Source organism: Sinocyclocheilus anshuiensis, unplaced genomic scaffold, assembly GCF_001515605.1.
Source record: "Sinocyclocheilus anshuiensis isolate Anshui unplaced genomic scaffold, SAMN03320099.WGS_v1.1 scaffold338, whole genome shotgun sequence".
In the NCBI taxonomy this organism is placed as follows: Eukaryota; Metazoa; Chordata; class Actinopteri; order Cypriniformes; family Cyprinidae; genus Sinocyclocheilus; species Sinocyclocheilus anshuiensis.
This window is the reverse complement of record NW_015542339.1, coordinates 647,721-659,649: the sequence shown is the minus strand read 5'-3', so window position 1 is coordinate 659,649 and position 11,929 is coordinate 647,721. Positions and strand designations below refer to the sequence as shown.

Here is an 11,929-nt window from a genome sequence, read left to right as displayed (position 1 = left end):
GTTCTTGACATTAAACACAATGTAATCCACATGATAAGAACATATTTTAGTGTCACACATAACTGCTGTTGTCTTCACAAGTATTTTTAGCTCAAAAAGTTCCCATCTACGAACTGAAGACAATATTAAGAGAGTTTGTTGGAATAATAGTTAATCGGGAATCCTGCATGATTATCCAAACTTACATTAATGAATGTTAGGAATGATATTAATGATGATTTCATATCATTTACCTGATTGGTTTTAGTCTTGAGGCTGATATGTAATTCGTGTCTGCAGTAGATCAGCATCATGAATGTGTTTTTCAAGCCGTTCTGTTTTTCCAGCTGCAAAAACTACAATTGAAACAGAGAATTCAGATGCAAAATTCTTCAACTCTAACAAAACATATTAAGCCACATATAAAATAAGTCAAAAGACTAATTAACAAATTGGAGAAAATACTGATATTTTTACAAATTACCACAATAGTATATTTAATTTCCTAATGTCATGTTTCTTAAAGACAAATAACTCCCTGATCTGCAGAATGAGCAGAAGTCTGTTCATCAGAGCAGAGATTATGATAATCTGATATTGTGTTTGATTCTGATCAATAAACTTCACCGCTGTATGATTTTGACACTCAGTTAGTTGAGCTGCTTCTAAAGAAAATGTGTAAAAAGTAAAAGCAGTGAATGACAAATGTAAGCCGTGATCATCAATATGTTTTTATTTCTGAAGTAAATTAACTCACCAGTGAAGTATATTCTGGTGCTGTTGCTGAGTTTTGGAGGTGCTTCTGTGTTCATACATTAATAAACTCCTAATTCATCAGCAGTCCATTCTGTCATCCTCGTGTGTCGAGTCCTGTGATCCCAAGCCTTTGTTCAAATAAACCCTTTTGAGTGACTTTACTCCGTCTCCTCGCTCCTTCGTTCCCATGTTCCTCGTGTGTGTGAACCGTGGAAATACATCAATATGAAATCTGCTTCCCTCCACACAACATTTAAAATTAAGTCACTTCAACTCTGAAGCAAGGACAGGAGCAACAAAAAAAATGAGGCAGAGGAAGTCAAATTCTCTCTGACCACACAGCACTCACTTTAAACACGGTAAGTGTCAATTCTGGGTTTGATCCTGAGCGCATGATGCACAAAGTGTGATGTTTACAGCGAAAATACAATTATATGTAAAATAGCAAAACAAAAAAACAGCTGGACACATGCAGTATCTCCTTTTAAATCCTGATATTTTACTGGTTTGGTCCCAGAGACATTGGTGTTAACTATTTTCAAGTTGCAAGTTGTCAGAAAACAAACAGCTTGCAAGAATTTCTAAATTATTTCAGAATTGTAAAACTGTGTAAAATAACTAAATAACAGTGCTGTCAGCATGAGTTCAGCTCTGGCTTCCTCTCTTGTCTGTGTGCTTGAGATTTCATAGTGTTTCCGCTCACAGTAAGAGATGTTTGAATGATCACAGTCAGGCCCCGATTGGCTATTCGGGAGCACCGGGAGGATTCCCATTTTATTAACTTTAAAAGTTATTAAAAAGACTCCATTGTGCCATTCTGTGAACATAAGGACATGTTCTGTGAAGACCAGAGGTTAAAAGGTCTCATAAAGAATCTCAGTCTGGTCTTTGTCTTCTAGGTGGGGGAAACCACCCAACGCAGTTTTTACTAATGATTTTCCTCATGTGATGGTCATGATATGCTGTGTCTTTGACCATTAATCTTGGTTGCTTGCCCCAAATTTGACAATCTCCTTGCTGAGTTGTTCTCTTTTGTGTTAATGTTGCAAGCTGTTAACTGAAAGAGTTGGTTGGTTAGGCTTGCTTCAGACTCGTGGTGCCAGGATCTGATTTACAAACATCCTGTTGCCTTGGGCCTGTCTGTGAAATTCGGCTCTTTGGGTTGTTCAACACCAAACTGATCAAATCTTAAAATGTCTGATTCGCTCTGATACCCTACATCAGTTTAAAGATTAAAGTCATCTTGCCCCAGACCCCTGGTTGAGATCCACTGTGTTGGTGACACCTGTAGTGTAAATGCAACAAAAATGCATTATTTTTTTTATTTTTTTTTTTAAAGCTAATTATTTTAAAAAATGCATTCATAAAAAAAAAAAATTTTACAAACCCAGTGCAAATGTTTTATTGAATGTATAATCTTTCAAATGCAATTAACTAACCATCTAATACCATTAAATATTAAGTGTCTGTATAAAACAGTATGTGTTATTTTTTCAATTTTCAGGGCTTGTTTTGTTTGTTTTATGGATGGCTCTGCTAAACAGGCCAATAAGAAACTTTTAAGTACTATTAATCCTCTTAATTATACAAATGTCTTATTAAAATTTCCACAAACTTATAAAACTGATCTGAGATCAGATAAAAACTACAGACCGAGATCATTGCCCCCCTAGTGGCAACCCATTGAAATTTGGAAATGTGAAATCACGTGACTTTGGCAGTTTGATAAGCGCTCCGATGATTTGAAACAAAAGATCCATAAGGGTGATGATTCAAAGCACCATTGCTACTCACTGATATGCAACACCTGGGCTTCTAAAATGTCACCCACAGAGTACCGGAGGTTCTGCCACCACTTTTTAGAGTCTCTCGTTATAATATAACTTCTCTATTTAATGTAAGTCTATGGGTGATTCAGTGCTTGTTGTGTTAAGCGCTTGAAGTGGGCAATTCCACAGTATGACAGATTTATTCTTGCACACCAGCAGCTCGTTTAACATGAAGTGATTCTCTTATTTTCCAGTTCAAGCACTGGTCATGTGTGAGTAATGGCGTGCAGTTGCTTGGAGTGCTTTTTTCTAGCCGTTTAGTACACATCAGTTGTACACTGGTTATTGTGGAGCATTATGGGGCTGAATGAGTGCACTCGATAACATCCACTATGGTTTCAGACATCACTACATATGGCTGGACTATATAGGGTACAGGGGGCGATTTCAGACACAGTCTGTCTTTGACAAGACCAATCTCATTTGGGGTAAAATATAATTTATTAGGCATTTAAAAGCTCTTTTGAGAAAATTAAAGCTTACAAAGTCCTGTAGGGGAATACAGTTGTTGACCCAAAGACCAGGTATGATGAATGAAGACCAGGAGTCAGAGATGCAATCAACTGGAAATAAATTTACTGAAGAAAACAGTTTGCAGTTTCATCAGCAGAAGTCAGATGTCAGTTCAAAGACAGAAACTCTAAATAATGTGTAAACCATGGTTTAGTCATGTAGCAAAGGGGCCTTATGACCTTTGTGACATGAGCCTGTCACCCGTGGCACCCAGGGTTTGGATATATGTTTAACAGCTGGAGAGAATATTCTGCACAAAGACAGAACATTCCACTGACAGAACACACATGAAAGTCTAACTACGAACTATTATACTCTTTATTCGATCACTAAAATCTAAAAGATTTGATTCCTCATGCTACAACTATGAGAATATTATTTAAAGGTGACATATCATGAAAATCTGACTTTTCCAGGTTTTCCAGTGTGAATCCTTTCATGTGCTTTCAGGGTTTCTGACAGACTGAATTTCTTGTTGCAGTATGAACACTTAAAAGTTTTTTTTTTTTTTTGTACAGAGTGATGTTTTGGTGCTTTCAGTTCAGCATCTGTAGTGTAGGACTTCCAGCACTTAAAACACACACAACATCAACTCTTCCCACATTGATCACGGTGGTCTGGTTTCTTTACTGCATGGATCTTCATGTGTAGCTTCAGGCGACTTTTCATAGCGAAACCCCTTCCGCACTAATCACACGTGTGTGGCTTCTCTCTATTGTGGATCTGCTCATGTGATTTCAGATGTGCTGACTGACTGAATCTCTTGTCGCAGTGTGAACACTTGTATGGTTTTTTCTCAGTGTGAATCCTCTGGTGCCGTTTTAAACGGTTTTCCAAAATAAAAGTCTTCCCACACTCAAAGCACATATAATCTCTCACAACGTTATGTAATTTCTGATGTGATTTTAAATTTTGCCGCCATGAAAAACTCTTTCCACATAAAGAACATGAATGTGGCTTCTCCTTCGTATGAACTGTCAGGTGCCTCTTCAGGGATGATGTCTCAGGAAATCTTTTGTCGCATTGATCACATGCATATGGCTTTTCTCCGCTGTGGAACCTCATGTGTACTTTAAGGGTTGATGACTGAGTGAAACTCTTTCCACACTGATCACATGTGTGTGGTCTTTCTCCCGTGTGGATACTCATGTGGGCTCTAAGACTTTCTTTGTGTGTGAAACTCTTCCCGCACTGATCACACGTGTGTGGTTTCTCTCCAGTGTGGATCCTCTCATGTCTTTTCAGATGTTCTGACAGACTGAATCTCTTGTCACAGTGTGAACACTTGTATGGTTTTTCTCCAGTGTGAATAATCTGGTGCTGTTTTAAATGGGATTCCGAAGTAAAAGTCTTTCCACAGTTAAAGCACATATGAGCTCCTACACCAGTATGTGTTTTCTGATGTAATTTTAAAGTTCGCAGCCGAGAAAAACTCTTTCCACATAAAGAACATGAATGTGGCTTCTCTTTCGTATGAACTGTCAGGTGTTTCTTCAGGGCTGATGAATCAAGAAATGTTTTGCCGCATTGATCACATGTGAACGGCCTCTCTCCAGTGTGGATTCTCATGTGAACATCAAGATTATGTTTCCCTGAGAATGTTTTTTCACAGTGATCACAAACATACGGCTTCTGTCCAGTGTGGATCCTCATGTGTCCTTTAAGGTGTGATGATTGTGTGTAGCCCTTCCCACACTGACCACATGTGAATGGCCTCTCTCCAGTGTGAACTCTTTCGTGAAACTTAAGATGTTGCTTGTTTGAGAATCTCTTTTCACACTGGTCACATTTGAATGGCTTTTCTCCCGTGTGGATCATCGTGTAAGTTAAGGCTTTCTTTTTGTGTGAATCGATTCCCACAGCGATCACACTTGAATGGCTTTTCTCCAGTGTGAACTCTCATGTGAACATTAAGATTGTTTTTGCATGAGAAACTCTTCCCACACTGAGTGCAGGTGAATGATTTCTCAGCTCTTCTTTTCTTTAAAAATTTCTTTTTAGTTTTCGAGCGACTCGGAGGCTTTTCTCCAGGTTTGACATGATGATTCTCCTCCACTTCACTCAGTTCTTCACTCTCCTCGTTCTCTTCCATCGGGTCTGAAATGAAAGAAAAAAAATGAATTTTCAAGTTTTAAATTTCTGTCAATAAAAAAAGAAAAGATAGGTTTAAGGGTGGGTTAAGGTGTAAGGGATGAATCAACACTGTAATTATAAATGTAATTAGAGAAATTAATTACAGATGTAATTACATGCAGGTATTTTTAAAATATAAGTACAATGTAAAAACGTGTGTACACAATACACGCATTGTATCAAATGACTAATTTAAATGTAAGTACACTGTAGCTAAGGCCACCTACTATAAAGCGGGACCCAAACATTTTGATGCATTTTTAAAAATTAATTATATGACCCTGAAACTGTGCATGAATGAGGCACATTGATCTTCCAATTATTATTTTTAGAACATTTTAGCCACAAATCCCATGTTTCTGTATTGAGAACTGTTAAATATATTTGATCAATGACACAATTATCGGTTGCACTTTATTTTACAGTTTATGCACTTGCAGTGTACTTACAGTATACTTACCCAAGAAATACTGAGTAATATAAGGTAACTACATGGGTTAATGGTTCAGGGTTAGTACCTAGTTATTACCCAGTTTTTGTAATTAAGTACATAGTACGTACATGCGGAACAGGAATGTAAAATAAAGTGCTACCCAATTATCTAATGTAATATTAACATTAAAAATGGGCATCATTTTGACACCACCTTTAGACTGACATTTAATTTATTTCACAAACTTTGTAATGATTAAGGGGTGGAAACGCTGCACGTTTAATTCCATTGACTTCCATTCAAACGCAGGAAACTGAAACACGAACTCAAGCGAATTTTGCTACATTCCAAAGTTCAAGTTTCACCTGTGAATTCATATCAAGTGAAGACGTGTGACCAACAGAAGATTGGCACTTCTCATATGAGGTGTGAAATATTTATCATACCATAATACGGCCATTGTTTTAATGATGTGTGAGCTGACATTATGGAGTTTGTCACTCACTTTGAGAAAAACACACAAAAACACGTGTTGAGAGTCGAAAAGCATTGACTGTGTGATGAAGCCTATTATAATTCAAGATATGAAAGCACAAATATCCCTGTATGCATTTGTGTTTTTATATTTATAAGATATGATATAGTTCAGCAATATCATACAAGCTAAAGTATCCCTGTTAGTTTAAAAACTTTGTTTAAATAGCCATAACATAAATGTGCTTTAAACAATAATTTCCCTACAGTTGCATTCAATGGTGTTTCTGTATTAGATTAAAAATGCCCTTTCTTCAATTCCAGGAAGCCCCTCTAAAGCACAATCTGTTATCCAAACTATGAGTTGAAAAACTTATGGACCTTTCCTCACAGACTTTTTATCCCAAGTAAAATTAAAAACAACATTTTAAAATTGTGCCTAGATATACTACCCTTGTAATTTATCCTTGAGCAGGTTTTCTGACAATATATCTTCATTGTGTTTATTTTGTAATATTGATGAAGAATCTACATCTGTTTTATCATTGCCCATTCCCCAAGTCTTTCTGGTCAGAAATTACCATGTTAGTTTTTTCTGCTGTAACAAAATGATAGAAATGACAGAATATATATATATTTTTTTGTCAGATTTTCATTCTAAGGACAAAGATCGTGAACATATTGTATTATTGCTTTTGTCTACTGGGTAAATTTCACATCCATAAAGCCAGAACCATGCATTGTAAACCTAACTTTAGAATGTTTTCATCTGATATAACGTCCCTTTTTAATTATTTTAAGAATGTGTCAAAACCTTTGAACTCAAAAGCTTCCAAAACATTTAACATTCTTGTGTAATAAACACCAACCTCTCGGTTCTTCAGTGTGTTTCATTCTGCAGGGTTCTGGGTCACTCATGTTCTCTCTGTCCTCTTTAACAAACTAAGTCTTTGCAGATTTCACTTCTTCCTGATGGTTTGATGTTCGTCTGCACTTGTAAATTGACGGGAAAATTCCAGCATTTATTGGTGAATTACTGTGGGCGGAGCTTCACTGACTGTGAATTACAAGAGGCGGGGCTTCATTGACTGAATTGCAGTTTGGTTGGAGGAGCTGATCTGTCTAAATCAGATTATATTGGTTGTTTGTTTTTACATGGTCAAAAAGGAGACTTTTTAGTGTCTGCATTAAATTACATTTACTAAACTGACTTTATGTACATAGAAAGCATATTAAATGCAAGTAAAGTGTCCGCTTTAATGTTTCAAATAACTTTAGAGAAAATCAAATGTCTAAATATGAGCAAAATAATGTTCCATCGTCATTCAGTGTAACAGATATATTTATGTCAAAATGTTTTGGACATAGAAACAAATTGTTACACTCAATGACATTCATTTTAGTCTTTTTTTTTGTTCAGAAAATTAAACATTTATTATTCATAAAAAAATAAATAAATTCACACAAAGAAAGTGAAAGCTGTATTATTTTTGATGCTTGAAAACACCTTTTGGTCTTTGACCCATATTGACACATTTAAGCATTTATGTCTGTCTATCATAAAGCAACTGATGCTAATTCACATGCTAATTATTTTTTTATTGCTAATTCTAAAATTATTATGCTTCCTTATTAAAATATCAACAGATATCTAGAAAAGTAGTAAAGAACTGTAAGAAAAACAGCTGAAAGCATAAACATAAATAAATGTACAGATCTGAGTGAGAAATAAGCGGTAACGCTTTAGATTACAGCTCGCAATGTACCGAGCAATTAAGCAGAATTTACAACGTACCTATTTGTAACTCTAAACATTTTTCTTAACTACTGTGCAAACATACACCCTTGTTATATGTAGTTAGCTGTAACATCTGTGGGCTGTAATTTAAAGTGATGTCTTGTTGCCCTCTTCTTCCGTGTAGTTACTGTGTAAGTGTAACATCCGTGGGCTGTAATTTAAAGTGATGTCTTGTTGCCCTCTTCTTCCGTGTAGTTACTGTGTAAGTGTAACATCCGTGGGCTGTAATTTAAATTGATCCCTTGTTACCCTCTTGTTACATGCGGTCTGTGTGTCATACATACCACCTACTTGTAATTTCAGAATAGGTGCCCTTTAGTTATAAAATACTTACCGTATAGATGCTTTATAATTTTGCATATTATTACCCCCTTATTCCCCAAACGTTGCATATTGTTCCCTTATACCTACGAGTAGGTACTCTGGAGGTACTCTATTATAGTTACAAATAGGTACACTGTAAATTCTGTTTAATTACGCGGTACATTGCAGGCTGTAACCTAAATCATTACCAAATAAACAGATACTCCAATTAATTGAGCTTTAAGTGTCAATTTACAGGAGATCTGAAGACATCAGCATAATAAATGATGTGAAAACAGGAACTATTGACATAAAATAAAGAGTCTTTTCAGCAGCTCGTTAATATTGATGAGCCTCAGACTATCAGCTATTAAACAAGCCATTCACGATCATCAGCAGATCATCTCACTTTATTCTGAGAGTTTGCTGTTAGAAACTGAGTCAGAATATACTGGAACGCCTATACAACAGCTATATTGGAAGATAATACATTTCTCACAATATGACTACCGTATATGGACAAAACAAAAACTATTTATAAGTTCCTGTTACACTATATTTTAACAACATATAGTAAATATAACAAATTTGATCAGTCAATGCCAAATGCCAAAAGAGAAATAAAAGTAAAAATAATAATAATTAAATTGCAGCATCAAAAATTCCCGACAAATCTGAAACTTTGACTTATGATGACTTAACATTCAGTAACAGTGGCATTAAAAGTCCAAACATTGAAACAAACGAACATACAAAAGCACACAAAATCGCTCAGGTCTTCATGCACTAAATAGTTATAATGTTCTCATACTCGCTGCTGCTGCTGCTGCACTAAATGTTCATTTCAGTAGAAAGACGCCAGAAAAGATGTACCCGATGAAAACAATGCACAAATGAGCCTGTATATGTTGCTTAAACTCTATAAAGTGTTTGATGGTAGTGTAAATATGAGAAATACCGTGAACTGCTCGCCTCTCCTCAGAAGACTCGACGCTGACTGAATGAGCTGAAGGCGCGACTGGTGACGTCATCACGGTGAGGCGAGATTAACGGCTGCGTCCGAAAGCTCTAAAATGCTGCCTTCGGAGGCAGCATTCCAAGGCTTAAGGCATGAAGGCACGTCCGAATCCAAATTCTGCTTCACTTCCTGTCTCCGGAGGTACCTTCTTATGATTTGAAGGCAGCATAAATGTATCCTTCGCTGCCTTTGATATCCCACAATCCTGTGCGTACCATTCCGTGACGGTTGGGATAAAAAAAATAAATAAAGATGGCGTCTGAAAGTTGCGTTTGGTGGTCAGTTTGTGTGTAAATGTATGTTTCTGACTAACTTTTTAAACCTTTGATGTAATTTCTAGCGAGAAATCAGTATTATGATAATTAAATATTTGTTTAGTATAATCAAAACTCGTTCTATTTTGTTGTAGATCATTAAACCCTTACGCTGCCTCAGAAGCCTGTCCGAAATCAGTTTCATGAAGTGCCTTTGTGCAAAAACGCTGCCTGCAAAGTCAAAACTACATACAAAACTATAATGCTATAAGAAACAGAAAATATTAATTAATTGTTTACCTGGGTCTTCAGTCTATGATTACCTCACCTCTTATCTGACGAGTCTTCAGGTTTGAGTCGGTCATTCATCACATGACAGACCCATAAACTTAACCAATGCAGTCTGAGCCGGAAAGAGTCTTTCCACACTGATCACATGTGAACGGCTTCTCTCCAGTATGAACCTCCATGTGAAACACAAGACTTCGTCTGTATGGGAAACTCTTTCCACATTGATCACATGCATACGGTTTCTCTCCAGTATGAACTCTCATGTGAATCTTAAGACTTTGTTTGCATGGGAAACTCTTTTCACATTGATCACATGCATGTGGCTTTTCTCCCGTGTGGATTCTCATGTGAATCTCAAGAGCGTTTTTGTATGTGAAACTCGTTCCACACTGAGTGCAGGTGAAAGATTTCTCAGGTCTTTTCTTAAAAAATTTATTTTTAGTTTTCGAGTGACTCAGAGGTTTCTCCTCCACTTCACTCTGATGCATTTTCATAAAATTATTTATATGTCCCTGAAACTTTGCATGAATTAGGTACATTGATCATCCAATTATTTTTTAAAGCATTATAGGCTCATGTAGTGTAGTGTTTCTGTAGTTAGAACTATTAAATATTTTTGATCAATGACACAATTAGGGTAAACGTACCCATTAAGCGCACTTCCATTTTTGAGCTCAGATTATAAAAAGAAAAAATAATGTATTATCATACTTGATGTCTTAACCAATTGATTTGTTTGTTACTACATACCTCCTGTAATTTTGGTAGATATGGGTATTCATGTGTTCACACTGTCTGGCAGCCATTTTGAAAGCTGTCTGACAACTTTTACCAAAAGAGGATCCCTTTAAATGTGCATTTTTAGATGTTTAAGCCTTTATTTTGGGTAAGTTTCTCTACTTACTGTAAAATTAAGAGATTAATGTTTAGTCTTTTGCATATTATAACCTGGAACTTGGATATGGGAAATAATTACAGTTAGATCCAAAAGATAGTTAGCAACATAGCGCAGATGCTACAGAACACAGTTAGCTGACTAGCTGTATAAGATTGTGTGACCTGTACTTTTAAATCCATGATATTATAAATTTACATTTTATTGCTGGTCTGTGGTTTTATACTGCTGTAATTTTGAAAGATTTCATAACCCCAAGACTTTTCACATGGGTAGAAAAATTAACAGCAATTGTCAATAAACAAGGTAAAGGATTGAGTTTTAGATCAAACATACCTAGAACCCACATGGAGGGCTTCTGTTTTATTGGTATTTAACTTTTAAAAAATTATCTGTCATCCAAATATGAATGCCCTGCAAACATTTAGTAAGGTCAGGAGGGGGATGAGAAACATTAGGTCTTGTAGAAATATACACATGTGTGTCGTCAGCGTAAAAATGGATATCAGTACCATAAGAACGAAAAATACGACCAAGAGGTAGGATATAAATGATGAATAAAAGCGGACCCAACACTGACCCCTGTGGAATGGCATGAGTAACTGAGAAAGGATCTGAACATGTATCCTTAATCTGCACAAACTGTTTTCTGTCACTTAAATAAGATGAAAACCAAAGAAGCGCATTATCAGCTATTCCTATGCAAGCCAGCCGTTTCAATAATACTGAATGACTAATAGTATCAAAGGCAGCACTAATATCTAAAAGCATAAGAATAGACAGAAGACCAGAATCAGCAGCTAGGAGAAGATCATTTATAACCTTAACAAGAGCTGTTTCTGTACTATGTTTGGGTCGGAAACCTGATTGAAAATGCTCGTAAATGTCATTACTTTGCAGATGTGATTCAAGTTGAGCTGCTACTGTTCTTTTCAAGTGTTTTTGAAATAAAAGGGAGATTAGAAATAGGCCTGTAATTATTTAGATTATTGGGATCAGCACCAGTCTTTTTAAGAATTGGAGTGATAGAAGCCATTTTTAATGATGGAGGAATGAATGAATGATGCATATATATAGCGTTTTATTGTGTATTGTTGTACACCCAAAGTGCTTTACAATCATGTGGGTGGGGTCTCTCCTCAACCACCACCAGTGTGCAGCATCCACCTGGATGATGCGACGGCAGCCACAGTACAATGGTGCCAGTGCGCTCACCACACACCAGCTACAGGTGGAGAGGAGAGAGAGTCATA

General features: G+C 36.3%; 1 pseudogene; it reads right to left on the bottom strand.

Annotated features, from left to right (window-relative positions):
* Nucleotides 1-3,540: 3,540 nt before the first annotated feature.
* Nucleotides 3,541-11,929, bottom strand: part of LOC107691173 (zinc finger protein 729-like) — an 18,885-nt pseudogene continuing 10,496 nt past the window's right edge.